The following is a 17802-nucleotide window of genomic DNA, read 5'->3' as shown; positions in this document are numbered from 1 at the left end:
CATCAACATGGATGGAAATGGAGGGGATTATGCTAAGTGAAATAAGCAGAGAAAGACAATTATCATATGGTTTCCCTTCATTTGTGGAACATAAGGAATAGTATGGAGTATGTTAGGAGATGGAAGGGGGAAATAAAAGAGGGGAATCAGAAAGAGAGATATGAACCATGAGAGACTATGGACTCCAGGAATCAAACTAAGGGTTTGGGGGTGGGGAGAATGGGTGAGTCCAGTGACAGGTATTGAGGAGGACACGTATTCCATGGAGCACTGTGTTATACACAATGAATCATGAAATGCTACATCAAAAATTAGTGACGTGCTGCATGGTGACTAATGTAACATAATAAAAAATTATTAAAAAAAAATAAAAAATTTTTAAGAAGTTTGGCTCTAAAGTGAAAATGATAGTTCCCTTGCCTGTCCAAATCTTTTATTCTTGCACCCTTAAATTTAGACACCAAGTACCTGCCACTGTTGCTCTCAGAAAGAAGTCAAGCAGAAAGACATGAAACAAACAAGAATCAAAGGAAGCGTACCGTATAATACAGGGGCAAACACAATTTGAGTGTTGCCAGATCAAATGCATTAGAGTAAATCCTACCTATAAGGTACCCCAAAAGACTCTTCCCTCAAGAAACATACCTTCTAGTAGCAGAAATATGACATTGCAAAAGATGAAGAAATTATATCACCATGAGCCCTTAGAAAAGACTTTAAAAGGAAGATTTTATCAATGAAATATTAAATAAAGAATGAGTTGACTCATTCACTAATGCAAAATAATGTGTCTTTGTGTCAGGCCTTCTTTTTGAGATTGAGGACTTAGTGATCCATAAGAAATTATCAGGGTCAATCCGTGTCTGTTAAGCAACAACTGAATCAATTCTAGAGAGAGGGAGCCACTCAAATAATGATCTGAGGCTTTCCACTGAGTTACTAAACAAGCATGCAAGAGAAAATTAAATATTTAAAATATAATATTTAAAAGCTTCTTGCAATAAGAATAAAGACTTGAATACTTTAAAATGTCAGTAAAATTATAATTCATTTGATATCGCTGCAATTGATACAATTCATGATTTCTTTTTATTTCTGTGTCAGCACCCTTTATATAATTTTTCAAAATAAAATGAGTAAGGAATGGCCCAGAAACTGAAGATACTGTGTGGCCTCTGTTATCCTCATGTAGTACCCTGGATCATCTTCAATTCCTATGGGAAATAAATTCTGCCCAGTAAGTTTTTAAAATGAATAATAAAGACCTTGACAGAACCCTGTAACTGTGGGCAGGGACCTCCTAGACCCATTCCATGTCCTACCAATGCAGTAACAACTGTATGTTTACACTAATGAACTATGTCTAGAAAGAGTTATCAGTGCAAGCTTTTTGATCTCTTCAGCTGTTTTGGATCTTAGGACAGTAGTTGCTCTCAATATTTAAAGAAACAACCTCACAACTACCCAAAAATAGCATAGGCATAACTGACTGATCATTGGAATTGCAGAATTAAGACTTCCTGCAATAAGATTCAAAAATACTTTTGAAAAATATTTTAGGTGCATTTTAATTTTTGTATGATGTTACATTTTTAAAATTCTAAATAATTAAAAATATATAACTAACTATTACGCTCCACACCACATTAAACTGCCATTTTGTAGCTCAAAAAAATTTCATATTGTCCAACCTAATGTATAACCTGGAAAATATCATAGTTAAATATTGCAAATATAACACTGGATGCATGTATCCAGCTGCCAAAGAAATAAAACCTTACTAATATGATTGACACACTTACCAAAACAATTGAATTCCTCAGCCAAACAGATAAACCCTCTGACCTACATGTCCCTTTCTGATCTCAGTTCCCACCTCCCCACCTCCCCAGCACTGTCATGGAGGGAACAACTATCTCGAATATGGTGATTGTCCTTAAAAGCATTCTTTACACTTGATTAAAACAATGCCCTCATGGCCATTTTTGGTTTCCTTAAACACATGCACAAGAGTGCACCTACGATAATACCAAAGAGTAGAAGTGTTGGCTTATATACATCTGTCTTGCTAAGTATTGCTATGGTTCTCCAATGTGGCAATTCTAATTTATATTCTCACTGGCTAATTAAAAGTTCATATGGCTCCATATGCACCAACACATCATTACCGGATATCTTAATCATTTCCTATCTGAAGGTTGTAAAATGGTCCCTCCTCCTAGACTTAATCTTTCTGATTACCGGTTTAAAATAATTACTTCTTAGGTATAAATGTAGTTTCTAAACATGAGAAAAAACTGTATATATACTCTAGGCTTATGAACTATCTGGGCATGTCTATCAGGCTAGAGAAGGGGACCAACAACTTGAAATCTATTTGAATATGAAGCCACTGAAAGTTGGGGAATTCCTGTGCATATACATAGCATAATGCCATTTGGATAATACCTAAGGATGTTGATGATAGAAGTCACTGGTCTCTACCATTTCCTCCTCCGGATCAACCTCAAGGATTTATGAATGAATTCTAGGGAGGAAAAAAAAAATGATACGAGTGTTTTTCTAAATCTCTTCTCCAAATCTCTAAGACACTGAAAGAAGTTCAAGGTCATAAGTTTTTAAGATCCTGTAGGAGGGTGTATTCCAAGTGGCATATAGCTGTTGTCTGCCTTTTTTTTTTTTTTTTTTTTTTTTTCCTCTCCCACTTTGGACTTGGCCAAGGCTCTGACTATGACTCCAGTGCTCCACCGTCTCTGTGGAGAGGCATACCAACTTCCAGAACCATGAGACCAAGGCTTTAAGTAGCATTCCTCCCAGTTCTTCTGTTCTGGATGTGACCCTAGTTTGGCTTCTTCTCAGACTACTGTGTTCTCTACTTCAATTTCTCCCTTTTCATTTCTTCCCATCTTCAACAATGAAACAGACTATCTCCTTACAAATATAAGAAAGAATATACAAGTAAAAGGAAAGGATACCAGGCCCATGTGGTTTGATGTAAATTTTAATTTATGTGCTCAAACAAGTAAAGTAGTAATTATACTACCTTAATTATGATGGTTGATTTTAAGAGACTAAAGGTATGAAAGGAAGGAAGAAAGCAAACAGAAGAAAAAACAGTTAAACTTAACATTTGGCTCCTGTTTGTGGTTACTCATCACAGTTTACATCCAAGTCCCACACCCTCCCTCAAATAGACAAGCTCTTTCAGTGCTGACAGCATCTCTTGTGTCCTTTGTGACTTGAGGTACTACATGTGGAATCAAAGGTGCCCTGCAAGTATTTGTGAAGTGCGCATAACTAGGCGGATATCTTAAAGAATTAACTCTTATCCCTTTGGTTTTGTATAAGAAAAACTGATTGCTGTTAAGTAAATAAGTAATCAACATATTACATTACTTTTCTTTGAAAGAAAGGATAGGATATAGAAAAGGAATGTGATTATTTTTACTTAGAAAAATAACTATGAAAAAATTCAAACTTTTTTTTTTAATGCTTTCAAATGCTTTCAGTTAAAAAAAAAAATGCTTTGGGACTTTATTGAGATGCAAGCACTAGTTTCTTTCTCTCTCTCTTTCCCCTCCATCTTCCCCTGCTCCCTTCTGTGTCTCTCTCTCCCTTCCCTTCCTCCCAGACCCCCACCTCTCTCTCTCTCCCTCTCTCTCTCTCTCTCTCTCTCACACACACACACACACACACACACAGCCCAGATATTCAGATCCCATTTCTGGATGCAAAATAAGGTCCTTTAATCTTCCTTTAGTGACTTTCTACCACTACCTATTAAATTATCTGGGAGTCTGGAACTAGTGTCATCTCCAGGGTTCTCCTCCCAAATATTCTGTTTGTTTATTTTTTGTTTGTTTTTCCCCCTGGTAGAGTGGAGTTTTCATTTAGTATTGTTCTCAGACCTAGGCCTACCCTTTTCTATTCTACTTTGTAATAGTGGGACTAGGAGTCTCAGGTTGCATTTCTCAGGTTCCCTTACCTTTCAGCCTGTCCTAAGAGGAAATTGTGGCAAGCTCATCAAGCAAGAGAAATGGAAAAGGCATGTTTGTCTCTTCTTTCTCTTTCACTTTCTTTCCTTCTTTCTTTCTCTTTTCTTTCTCTTTTTTCTCTCCCCTTTCTCCTCTTTCTTTCCTTCCTTCCTTCCTTCCATTTGTCTGCTTATTCATTTGTTCCTTCTTTCTCCCCTTCACTTTCTTCCCCCATATGCTTTCCTGTCTTGCTGCTTCTAACAGCAGCTCTGCAAGCTGTAGTGATTTCTCTGAAAACCTAGCCTTTGCCTTAGTGCCCCTTGTCCTCATTCTGAGAGTGTGCTGTCTATCCTGGATTTCAGTGCACCATCTCCTTTCTTATTTCCCAGAGCTAGTCCCTGGTTTCTGCTATTATTTTCCTCCGGATTACCTCACTTTCCCTTTACTTCCTTAGCCTTTTCAACACAATGTAACCAATTGCCTCTATTAAATTCTCTCTGTTTGAAACACTTAAGATGCTTCCTATTTTTCTGACTGGACCTTGGCTGATGCATTTGTCTTTTACTTGGTCCTCCTCAATCTTTTATTGGCTTGCCAAAAACATGGGAACTCAAGAATATCCTTCCATATAAGAATCTACAAACTCCTGGTAATGTATATGTATATATACTACACTTATGCACACAAATACACATACTTTAAAGAGTATTCTCAGAGAAGTATACCTTAATATAACTCCTTTTATGTAAAAATTTATATGTACACACACAGAGATGTCTATTATGGGTCATCACACTGACAATTAGCGCTTAGTAGAGAAAACTAATGGCTTTCACTCATATTTTTATATTAAAAACATGCATCATTTTATAAAGCTATTTTCATTTTGAAAAAAGGTAAAATGTCTTAAGAGCACAAGATATCGTAACTATTTCATATACATTAATCAGATGATGTTAACTGTGCAAAATATTTAAATAAGGTATAAAATATTATATATAATGCGAAATGATGTGACTACAATGTGCCTTTCTTATAACAGGCTTAATAAATGTTTATTAAACTAATAGTATTTTTGATTTTTAAAACTCATTTTCTTATTTGACACATTGTCATTTCTTCTGCTAAAGCAAAAACTCTCATAGTTGCGATCAATTCTACTCAAGACATTACTACATACATTAATCTGATACCAACTGGAGTACACAATAAATAATTTTATTTCTTTGAATCAAAAGAAAATAAAGCACCAAATGTAAGAATGGCAATTACCTCTCCTGGGCGCCTGTTTACTCTAACCGAACAGCAGAATACTACAAGACTCCAAATGATGTGTAAAAGGAGGAATAAGACAATTTCCACAGAACAAGTTAAAGACAGAGTCACTCCATTTTGTTGGTTTGTGTTGCAAACTTAATGCTATTTAGATGTATTTTTTACAGTGTGTTAATAATGGTAATAAAAAAAGGAGGAAAAAATGACAACATACAGCTACGTTACAATAAACAGATGGTGGCTGGAGATGGGCTGTTCTCCAGCTGTTCCCATTCTTTCCCAATTCATGATCAGTAAAAGGAATGAACTTTAGTGTTCCCCCAGTCTGCCATAATACTCCAAATACAAGGTTCAGAACCTCAGTGCCTCACCACAAAGAAATTCTATACATTATTTGTTACCATTCTAAATTTAGAATGGCTAATCCAAAGAGTGAGTGGTAACTTAGAAAGTTTCAGGAGTCATTCTTTTGGAATTATAGCCAAAACTTACCTACTGCCTCCATTAGAATAGACCCAACAACAATAATAATTTACATAATTTATTAGAAAAGATATATCTTTATTCTGCTCAAAATTTCTTTGGTGATAATTTGTTTTAGTAAATACCATAATGGGCTATATCAGTCATAAATATTAGTACACATATTTTCCATCTGGTTTATGATATATTTATGGTGACATGAATGGACACTGATCTTTTAAAATCCATTTGGGGACATATTTCTATTTGGGGACATATGCAGATAAACATATACTATACATCAGATAGATTCATCCAATCCTAGAGAATGTGTGATCTGTGCTTAGCAGTTGGTTTTATGCTGTGCAAATCAACATCTGTTCTAATTATCTTCATAATGCCTAGATTTATTACATTCTTGACATCCCATTAGGCCATTTCAAGAAAAACTGGAGCATAGAAGACATTAACCTTTTCCATCCCTTTATCATCATTCCTGAAAACTTGCCTGAATTGTATGCACCGCTTACTGTTACCAAAATGCTCATCAAGTCCTCATACCCTCCCTCATTTCCTCCATTTTGTACACTACATGTAATGTCTGGTATAAATTACTAATGTGTAAAGGACTGCTTATGCATATAACATTCTAGCTGTGGGGGAAATTGATATTGAAGTGAGCATAAAACTTCCAGTCTCCTCTTACATGATGACTGCTACTGTCTCAGCTCAAACCCTGACACGTTCTCATCTGATCTCCTACAACAGCCACCAAACAATCTCTCTTTCTCCATAGCCTAGTTTTACTGAGTTCCAAGTTGGACTACACTGGAGTAGCCTTTTTATTTTTTTAATTATTTTTTATTTTTTATACACATATATTTTTATCCCCAGGGGTGGAGTAGCCTTTTAAAAGGAAATTCTCCTTTTGCTACTCCCTTTGCCTCCAAAGATTCCCCACTCAGTATCTGATAAAAATAACCTTTATATTAGTTTCTGATCTTATCTCTTCTTATACTACACTCCTAAGTCTTACTCAATTGCAGGCTATTTTCCAACACTTCACAATTCTTCATGCTGCTGTGTTTTGTTCAGGTTTTTGTTTGGTTTTTGGCTTTTGTTTTTTTGTTTCTATGCCTGGCTGGAATAAGTTGCACCACTGATCCATCTGGTGAAATTTTATTGGTCCCTCAAGACTTGGCTCTAATATGAGCTCCTCTCTGAAGCCTCTTAGCACTTGTTTAGAAATAAAGAAATAACCACTCGGTCCTTGACAACGCTTATATATACCTGTGCTCATCTATTTCTCTTACTAGAGTAGGAACCCCTTAGTCTAAGGGCTATGTCTTAATCTGTGTCTGATTTTCTTCATATTCCCTACAGCCAAGCAGTGTAGGCACTTTACACATGTACACTAACAACCTCAAACATCATTAAAGCAGGGGAGCCTGGGTGGCTCAGTCAGTTAAGTGTCTGACTCTTGGTTTCAGCTCAGGCCATGATCTCAAAGGTCATGTGATTGAGCCTTGTGTGGAGGCATGGAGCCCCAAGTCAGGCTCCACACTCAGTAGGGAGTCTGCTTGCAGATTCTCTCCCTCTGCCCCTCTCCCCACATGATCTTGCGCACTCTCTCTCTCTCTCTCAAATAAATAAGTATATCTTTTTTTTTTTTTTTTTTAAAGAAATCATTGGGAAGCCTGCGTGGCTCAGCTGGCTAGGCGACTGCCTTTGGCTCAGATCATGATCTTAGAATCCTGCAATCAAGTTCTACATTAGGCCCCCTGCTCAGTGGGGAATCTGCTTCTCCCTCTGACCCTCTCCCTTCTCGTGTTTTCTCTTTCTCATTCTTACTCTCTCAAATAAATAAATAAAATCTTCAAAAAAAATAAAAATAAATCTAAAAAATCATTAAAGCAATAGAGAAAACATTTTTTGATATGGAAGCTTCACACTCGAAGTCAAAATACATATATATCTGATGAATCACAGGCTAGTTTCCAGATAATCTTTAATCATTATATAAAAATGGCAGTAGACATTTGCTGGGTATCTTCTTAGCACATATTTTACTTTTCTCTCCTTTTACTGATGATGCTCTGGGTTTCCCAGCTGTGTGGTTTGGATGAAATTAGTTTGTGTCCACCAAGTAAGCCTTGCTCTCTTTCCTCTCAGAAGAAAATCTCATCATCCAGCCACAGTGGTTGCTTCAGAGGCAGTCACACGGCGTAAATCAAGACAGTCAAAGTTGATGAAAATCAGTTCTGGGATTCCATGTGACTTATAAGGAAAGTGGTGCATATAAGTGAGAATAGACATTATAATATCCAAGGAATTAAAGGCAATCACTCTGGCATGGAGTAAATAACCTGCTTTGGAATAGGACCAAAACTGAGAAATTAGAGACAAATACAGAAAGAATCTAAACCTTGGTAAATACATATATGAACCCTGGACCAAGCTGCTCCTGTTTATTCCCAGCTAAATATTTTTAACTTTTATATCATTTTTATTTTCTAGAGCAGTTTTATGTAAAATTACATATGTAAAGTTGTGATTTACATAATTTATATAAAATTTTATAGAAAAATTACACAGAAAGTACTGAGAGTTCTCATTCCCCTGTTCTCCCTGAACATAGTTTAATCTATTATCAAAGTCTTTCATTAGTGTGGTATATATTACATTGGGGTTCACTCTTTGTATGTACAGTTGTATGGGTTTTGACAAAGTATAATTTATGTATTCATCAGTATAATATATAGAATAGTTCACTGTCCTGAAAATCGCCTGTGCTCTATTACTCATCTCTCTCCCTCCCTCCAAACTCCCAGCAACCACTGATGGCTTTACTCTCTCCACAGTTCTGCCTTTTTCAGAGTATCCTATAGTTAGAGCATACAAAATGTAGTCTTTTCAGACTAACATCTTTCACTTAGCAATATGCATTCAAGATTTTCCATATTTTTCATGCCTTAATAGCTTATTTCTTTTTATCACTAAAAACAAATATTCCACTGTTTGGACTAACCACTTTTTGTTTATCCCCTCATTTACTGATGAACACCTTGGCTGCTTTCAAGTTTGAGCAGTTATGAATACAGCCACCATAAACAATCATGTGCATGTTTGTGTGTGGAATGCTACTCTACTCAGTTGGATAAACACCTAGGAGTGCAACTGCTTCATCATATAATAAGCCTACACTTAACTTTGTAAAAAGCTGCCAGAGTGTCTTCCAAAGTGGCTATGCTATTTTGCACTTACAAAGCAATCAGTTAGAGTTCATGTTATTTACCACCTCACCAGTATTTGTTTCCTTTAGTTTTTAAGCCAGCTTTAAGGTATTTTTTCAGTTACTTCTAACAGATAAAATTCTATCCAATAGAGAAAGCATAGGAACAAAAGGGGGGAAAAAACACAGATGCATAACAGCATAATATAAAAATCCACATCTGTAGTATCTGGACTGGAATTTTAGTTCTTTCATTTATTAAGTGTTTGATTTTGGACAAGCTGATTAACCTCCCTAAATAGCAGTTTTCTTATTGGTATAGAAAATAGAAGGAATGGTTCTTCGCTAAATTGTCATAAATTCTGAACATATATGACAATGTGATGATCAGAATATTTAAAAAGAAGGTCAAGCAATAGATTATCACTCTGGAGATTAGAAAAATGTAGAGGTGTATTGTTACATTCTCTTTTCTTATGAACCTTAGATAAATTAAATTTCTTCCTTTGCTTTTTTTGCCTATACCATAAAAAAAAAAAAAAATGTTATAAAACTGAGCACAAGATTCAGAGATCTCTCTTCCCAAATGGCAGATCTGAACTCTGGAACTTTCTGCTTGCCCTTGTTTGATTCTCCCCTAAGCATTTAATGAAGCATAAAATATCAGTCAGTTTTGAAGCATAAAATATCAGTCAGTTTCAGCAGTTTTACTGTTCAAAAATATCAGAACAGTTCTCTGTTCACATATAAATATATGTTCACATATTTATATGTGAGCAGTAATGTAGTCACTTTTAAGTGGAGAAAACAAAGAATGAAAGTAAGATAATGCTTAGCTTTTTACAAAATGGATTTCCTCTGCTCAAATACAGAAATCAGTGAGGAGAAATTTTACTCTTACCTCAGTATTTTCTGTTCTTCTTCTGCCTACCTAAATCTCCCTTTCCTTTTCAAGTTCTTCTGTCTTCCAAGAAATAGATCTTTACTCAATAATCTTTTGGCTTTCTTGCAGGGTCCCTATCCACAAAACTTTGTGTTCTCTTACCTCTCTTAGGCCAAATATAAGAGTAATGTGAATGGAGTATTAAAATATTTCAATATATATTCCAATTCTTGAGTGAGGTCTTCTGTAGACAAATCAATCAAAATGCAAATACCTATCAAGTGGCTGTTTTTGCTCAGGACATTGTAGAAATTCCTTGGAAGCTACAAAGAACTATAAAAAAGAAAAATCTCCGACTTTTTTCTCTATTGTTTTTGATGTTCGTTTTTCTTAGGAACTCCATAAGCTCTAGTTAACTCTTTAGACTAACCCAAATAATTGTTGCTTTCTTACACTATGATATTTCTAAAATATTCTAAATATTTCTAAAATATTCTAAAAGGCTTATCTTTACTCTTTCCCTTTTTCTTTTCTGTGCTGAACATCAGTTTTTTACTTATTTATGACCATTAATAAAGTTTATAATTATAGAATTCCTCAAGATCTAGGTCATAGTGAGCTATAAAAATATTCTAAACATGGGGTGCCTGGGTGGCTCAGTGGATTAAGCTGCTGCCTTCGGCTCGGGTCATGATCTCAGGGTCCTGGGATCGAGTCCTGCATCGGGGTCTCTGCTCAGCAGGGAGCCTGCTTCCCTCTCTCTCTCTCTGGCTGACTCTCTGTCTACTTGTGATCTCACTCTGTCAAATAAATAAATAAATAAATCTTTAAAAAAATATTCTAAACATAACATAACTATAAGTCTCTGCACTTTGAAAATCTGTAGGTTGTACTCAGGCAAGCAGCATATAAGTGTATGAAAATGTATCAACAAATAGTGACTACGGGTTATGTGCCAGGAACTATGACATTAGGTATGAGTGAATCCAAGCTAAACAGAGTCTATTCTCTCAAGAAGCTGATAGTCTGGTAGAATGTGACAAGCATATAACAAGCACAACAACATGCTTTGTTCACTGTATCAGTCAGTGTCTAACTAGGAAACTAAAAATCACATTAAGTATAACAGAAAGAACTGAATGCAGGGAACTGTGAGATGGGTGATGGGAGAGATGAGAGACAAAGAGGAAGAAGATAAACCAGAGATCAACATCGGTAGGAAGTCCCTCAATCTGTGAAAAAACAAAGGGGCCAGAATCCCTACCAGAAATGAACCATCTCAGACAAGTCAAGTGAGAGCTGGAGCCATGAAATGAGCAGAGCCCCTACAACAAAAGCAGTCTAAGGCTCAGAAGAGGAAGGAAATATCTCAACTTCCTCAGGCTTCCTTTTCAAAGGAAAATCCAAATAGAGTCTAGCTCCCATGGAACCTGAGAAATTTACCGGACATTAGCCAAGGTCCCTACAACACAGAGCAGAGCAAGGAAAATGTTGAGCAATAATTCATGGGGCCATTGGGCCCAGAAATGGCACATATGCTAGGATAAAAGTCTGAGCAAGGTAGAGTGGAGGCATAAAAGAACTGATCAATTCTAGAGTGAAAGAGAGGGAAGAGGAGTAAATTGCTCAGAGTAGTATCTCAGAATGGACACGGAAGAAAGGAAGGAAGGAAGGAGGAAGGAAAGAAGGAAAAAGAGAGGAAGAAAGGACCAGAAATAAATTATTTTAAAAGGGGGGGGGGTGCTTACAATTTCATATATGCATTCATTCTCTGCTGGTGAAAAAAAAAAAGATATTAAGATATAAATTGACCCAGAGAGAATATTTCTGTAAGGGTAACAACTAAGGGACTGTAATCACTAGATAGAAACTTCTCTCTCATTTAATGCCCTAATGGTCATACGTGAAGAGAGAAAAATAAGAGCCTAGCTCATAAAAGGAAAACTTAGAAAATCCACCCTTTAGTTCCAGAGACTCTAGGAATGGTGGTGGCCATTCAAAGTCTGTAAAGGAAACTTTCATTCTAAGTGTTCATTACAACATGTTAAGCTAAACCCAAAGAGAAATCCAAGTGTCAAACCTTTTTCATATCATCATTTATTTCATGCTCCAAACCTGGCAAGAATCAATAAAAGAAAGGAGAGTGTTGGGGGCATGAGTTGTAGAAGAAACTAAATGAGGCAGAGCCCCAAAGCTTCAGAAACCACAATGGAACATGATTATTATAAAGAGTCTGTGTCTATACAGCACAAACACAATAGCCAAGAAGAAAATAAATTGAGAATCAATAACCTTAAATTCTAAAATCGCCTGAGACCCCTGAACAATGATATTTATCTTTCCTTTTTAAAGCAATGCACAACAGGGTCACAGAGTCTCACGGAAACCACAACCTAGGAAATTTTATCTTCCCTGACGACCTCACAAATCTTATTTTGCCCTGTGCCACAGGCATTACTGTGATCGTATGCATCTCTTGATGGGAGAAACATGCCCCTGAAAACACTGGAACTAAAGGCTGCAGTGCACTATAATTCTGTCCGTGTGTTTTTATTTCATTTATGTGTCCCAGTACTTTTTTTTCAAATATATGCCCGTTTTTAAAAACAGAAAGAAACACAAATCAGTACTTTCAGTCTCCTAAATCTACTGCTTATATCTTCTTCTGGTTTTGTCTGCTCATAGGAAAAAACCCTAAATTCTCAAAAGATTAATGAATTCACATGTTCCAATCAGTTTATATGAGGCCAGCAGATCTTTCACTAAGAACAGAAAACCAATATTTAATACTAGAACTCTGGATTTCATTATTGCCTCCTTTGTATTCAGCTTGTCTCTCAAAATTGTCAAGAGCCCTAAAGTCTTTCTGATGGTCACAAGCACCCACTTAGAAAGCATTCTTCCTAGTCAGTGGGCAAGAAATAGCATACTGATATTATAACTGTGTCTGCAAATAAGATACTCCAAAGCTCTCACTGAAGTATGAGGAACGGTATCAGAGAGATGCCTTCCTTAAACAGATCCTCAATCTTATCCAACATCTGTAGAAGAAAGGATATGTAAGATATTTTTAAAGATGACCATGCATATCTAAAGTAGGTAAAACAAATAAATGAGAGGAAAACTTTCTCTCAGGAACCTGTTTCTCTGAAATGACTCAGAAGTGAGGCTCGCTCTAAACAAGGTTTTGTTTCAACAAAGCAGGACAATTGTAGTGTACTTAATTTGGAGGTTGTATAGCTGCTAAGCTAACTGACCATTCCAATCTAATTTATCCCAATGTGCTCCCCATGATTCAAGCTGCTTGTCAGAATACTACTGTAGGCTTCAAAAATATCCAAGAGAAAAAGCTGCCAAGCTTTCTCAGAGCCCTTTATTTTCATCTTCACCCAAAGAGCTGACCACTTTCTGTAGAAAAAAGTCTGTGGAGAAACAAAGGTGGAGAAGGGCATGGAATCTGAAAAGACTGTCTGGTTCAATACTTCAGACTAGTGAATATCTAATCATCCAGAACAAATACCTAGTTTCTTGAAGACCTCAAACAGGGAAAGGATAAGAGAAGGGAAAGATTTATTGAGTGCCTAATAGATGTTATCTCAGCATCTGTAATATCCCTTGATACTGAATTCCATTGCTCTCACTTTATAATAGTTCTTCCTTGTGCCGTTTTAATCTTTCTTCATTTTTACTGTAATCTATACTTTTTGCCCAGAATTATAGAGATTAACTGTTCAACAAACCTCTTCAATTTCATCTATTGGTACAAATGAAGACCAAAAATCAAAACACCCGTTGTACATCCCTAAACCCACAAACCAACCATGTTATTCTTTATATTACCATTTCATTATTTTCAGTATCTTCTAAGTTTCCACTTTGCACATCTTTTTTAAAGACAGAAAAGTTAAATTAAAAGGTTACCTCAAAGCCTTTTGTCTGTTTTATTTTTTTTCCTCTACATTAAAACAGGTAGGCTTATTCCCACAGTGGCATCATATTGCTGACTCATTCAGCGTTTACTCAGCCAAGCCCCAGGTCCTTCCCTTTTTGTTCTTGTGCACAGACAGTTCTTCCTCAAATTGTATTTATAATGTTTACTTTTTTGTCCCTAAGTAACTGAGCAAACATATTGTGGTTATAGCCAGGGGATGTTAGGAATTAGAGACAACAGGTTTTAGAGACTCACACTGGGAATCAGTTCCCTCCAGCTCCAAATTTTAGGAACAAGTCTCAAAAATTTTGGAAGCAATTTTGATAAATTTGTCCAGCTTTTTATTTTAATGTCTCATTGATAAAAGGTAAAATTTTAAGGTGATCAACAAAGTATCTCAGCTGATCTTCATTCCTTAGAGAAGATATGACATATAGAGGGAATTATACTTTATGGTAGTAAGGATTTGCACAAATAAATGAATAAATGAAAAGGACTGATTGATCAAAATTTATATTGTGAATTAAATCTAGAAATGCTATGGAAGCACATGTAAACGTTGGTATATAGGAGAGAGAAAGCTAGATCCTCACAGCCTCTAGGTAGCTTTCAATAGCAACATATGGGAATGTTTAAAAAATAGAAACAAATAATTAAAGAATTCAGCCTTAGATCAAAGCTAAATGGACACTCCCTTGGAAGCAGGTATGTGTCTCCATAAAGTCTGATCTCTATGGGATAGGTACTAATTTGGACATATGTATACTCAGTTTTTAAATAAATGTAATAAAGTTGTAATTATATTAACCATAAGAGATATTTTTTTATCTAGTAGGGTTATTCCCAGCTTGTATACTGAGACATTGTTCAACTTATTCTCATAAAATCTAAGTATATACACTTTTTCCAGATCAGAATTTGGTGGTACCTTACTTAGTAGCAAACTGCAAGAACTCAAACTTTACCCTTTCTCTGACACCACCATTCATTTGGTCTCTCAACCTCAAGATTCCTAATACTTTTTATGAGAACTATTATTTCATTCCATAGTTAGTTGTTACTAAGACTTATCGAAATTAAACTTGAGGTTGTTTTTAATTTAGTATTTCCTTTCTTCCAATGACTAACATATGTGGTACCTTCCCAATCTCAATAGTCTGCTGATCATTTCAGCAGCTCTCAGGTGATTTTTTGATCTTTGTCAATCTTCTTGTTGCTGCTAAAGTCACACTTAAAAAATAATTTTTTTGGCATAAGAAAGTGAAACTATTTTTAAAGAATTTTAAATCGAAAGAACTATAGTATGATTAGCCCAACAACATTGTTTTTGAAAACTATGCTCTTCTGAGGTTCTGTATTCAGCCAAGATGCCCTTAGGCTGCCTCTGAGGCAAAAAAGTGGTTGAGCTATAAGAATTCTGGCTCCTCAGACCTGGGCGGCTCAGTCCTCAAGCGTCTGCCTTTGGCTGAGGTCAAGGTCCTGGGACCGAGTCCTACGTCCAGCTCCCTGCTCAGCAGGAAGCCTGCTTCTTCCCTCTCCCATTCCCCCTGCTTGTGTTTCCTCTCTCGCTGTCGGAAGGAAGGAAGAAAGGAGAAAGGAAGGAAGGGGAAGAAGAAAAGAGGAAGAAGAAAAAAGAAAAAAAAGACACAAAAAGAATTCTGGCTCCTCCGGGATTCTTATTCAATAAAAATAGCATTATATACCAACCTCTACACCACACAAGTTAATCATAGACATTTTCTCATCCTGAAATAGATAAATATTCTTCTTGACAAGCTCATCTCCATTACTTAAGCAATTTTTTAAAGGTTGAATTGTATTGAAGGAGAAGATTGAAACTCTTCTCAGATATTCTTCTATAAGAAAAAGGAAAGTTGAAAACAAAATGTTCTGGTGTGCATACAAGAAAAAAAATTTCTATTTGCAATGTGAGAAGGGAATTTTTCTATTTGGAATGTAGAGAAGAATGTGATTTATAAGATAGGTACACTCCAAAAATAGGAAAGGGCAAATTTAGTTTGAATTTAATGTTAGAGCCCACTGTTTTTTACCTTCCTGATGAGTATTTACGACTTCCTATTAAGTCTTACAGCACTGTAGGGGACAAGGAATGGTATTCTTTGAATTCCCCAACCCTTCTCCACACCCAACCACTTCATTTTTTACCATTGTCTGCTACATGTTTCTTGGTATTTAGACTCTTAGAGCATTGTCAATAGACAGAAAGCCGACCTCTGACATCCAGCACACAGTTGCAATTTCAATTCCAAGTGAACATCCACTCCATCCCTTTGACAGTAATCCTTGCCAAAGCTTTAATACACAGGGTGAAATCTCCCAAGGCTAGAACTTTTTCTTGGCAGAGGAACATCAAGGGGATGGAAAATGCTTTGAAAGAAGGACCTAAGGTTTTTTGTGTTGTTGGGTTTTTTTTATTTTTATTTTTACACATTAAAGCTTTATCTTTGCCAAGCGCTTCTTCAAGGTTGAGCCTGCAATGTCTAAAGGACAAACAATGCCTTATGAGATTTTGCTACAACGAGATTTATTAAAGGACTTCATGTGGCTTCTACCATCAGAGATAGCTGAAGGGCCCCGGCCTTCGTATTCCCAGTGGGGCTCCGGTGATTTGGGTGCTCTTCCTCTTGCTGTCTCAGAATTTAGGCACAGAATCCACATTGCTATACTAGTCTCACTCTTTTTTTTTCCTTAAAATTTCACTCCTTCATTTCTGAGTATCCTATTTTCCATTCTCAAAATTTACATTATTTCTAATTTCATTCCTTTTGCATTGTATCACAGCATACATTAAATTATAGATACATGAAGAAAAACTAGAACATTCATCAATTTCTTCTAGCTGTATTGCCCCACCACAGTAACACTGTGTGAGGCATTTCTTCTGGCCAAATTCATGACATTTTGTTCTATTCTAACCTTTGTTTTCTTTGTTCTGTTAATGCTTATTAGGAGTTTCCATAACAGTAATTTGTTATTCTACTCATATAGTTCCTTATTATTCATTCCTTAACTCCCATCCTCAAACCTGTAACCGGGTAACTTTTTAATAAAAAAATCTGGGTATTTTTAGTATGTAGTGTATTACATGGTATGACTCATCTAGAACATATACTGAATTTATTCAGCCCCCTTCAAATAAAATAGTTCATTTTAGTTTATAGTCCATGTTTATTAATGTTTCTATTCTACTCAAATAGTGGAGAGGTAAAACAATAGCTCTCTAAGCAGGAAGTCTCAAGAATTAAGGAAATTTTGTGAAGGGTAAGTATCCTAAGTTGACCAGTATTGAAGGAGGAGGAATGTAGGTTTCAAAAAACTTACTCTTCAGTAACCCTACATCTTCCTTTTCTGAGACCCCACCCTTCATCTCCCCCTCATGGCTCAAGGGCATAAGGACTGGAATAGCTCAAAACCATTTGATTTGTGAAAACTAATTACACAAATAGCATTTCATAGAGCGAAGATCAAAGATATGAAACTATTAATACCAGAAAAATATTTTTCTTTTTAAAATATGCCAAATACTGGGTGCCTGGGTGGCTCAGTGGTTAAGCCGCTGCCTTCGGCTCAGGTCATGATCTCAGGGTCCTGGGATCGAGTCCCGCATCGGGCTCTCTTCTCAGCAGGGAGCCTGCTTCCTCCTCTCTCTCTCTCTCTGCCTGCCTCTCTGCCTACTTGTGATTTCTCTCTGTCAAATAAATAAATAAAATCTTTAAAAAATAATAATAATAAAATAAAATAAAATATGCCAAATACATTGTGTAAAACAAAACAGAAGCATCTACTACTATGTAATTAATAATTGTCAAGGAAATTAAAATATCAATTACTGCATGTGAAACTATTTCTAAAACTCTGAACATGTGGCTTAAGATGGGGGGGCTCTTATTTAGGGGGATCGTATTTATGGTCCAAGTTGGGACACTTACAAGAGTGAAAGAGAGCACTACTAATAATTATGTCAGAACAGGGATAAACTGAGAGTTTCCCTAAATAACCTGAAATATATGATCATTCTTTAAAA

Source organism: Mustela lutreola, chromosome 3, assembly GCF_030435805.1.
Source record: "Mustela lutreola isolate mMusLut2 chromosome 3, mMusLut2.pri, whole genome shotgun sequence".
Lineage (NCBI taxonomy): Eukaryota > Metazoa > Chordata > Mammalia > Carnivora > Mustelidae > Mustela > Mustela lutreola.
This window is presented reverse-complemented; position numbering follows the sequence as displayed.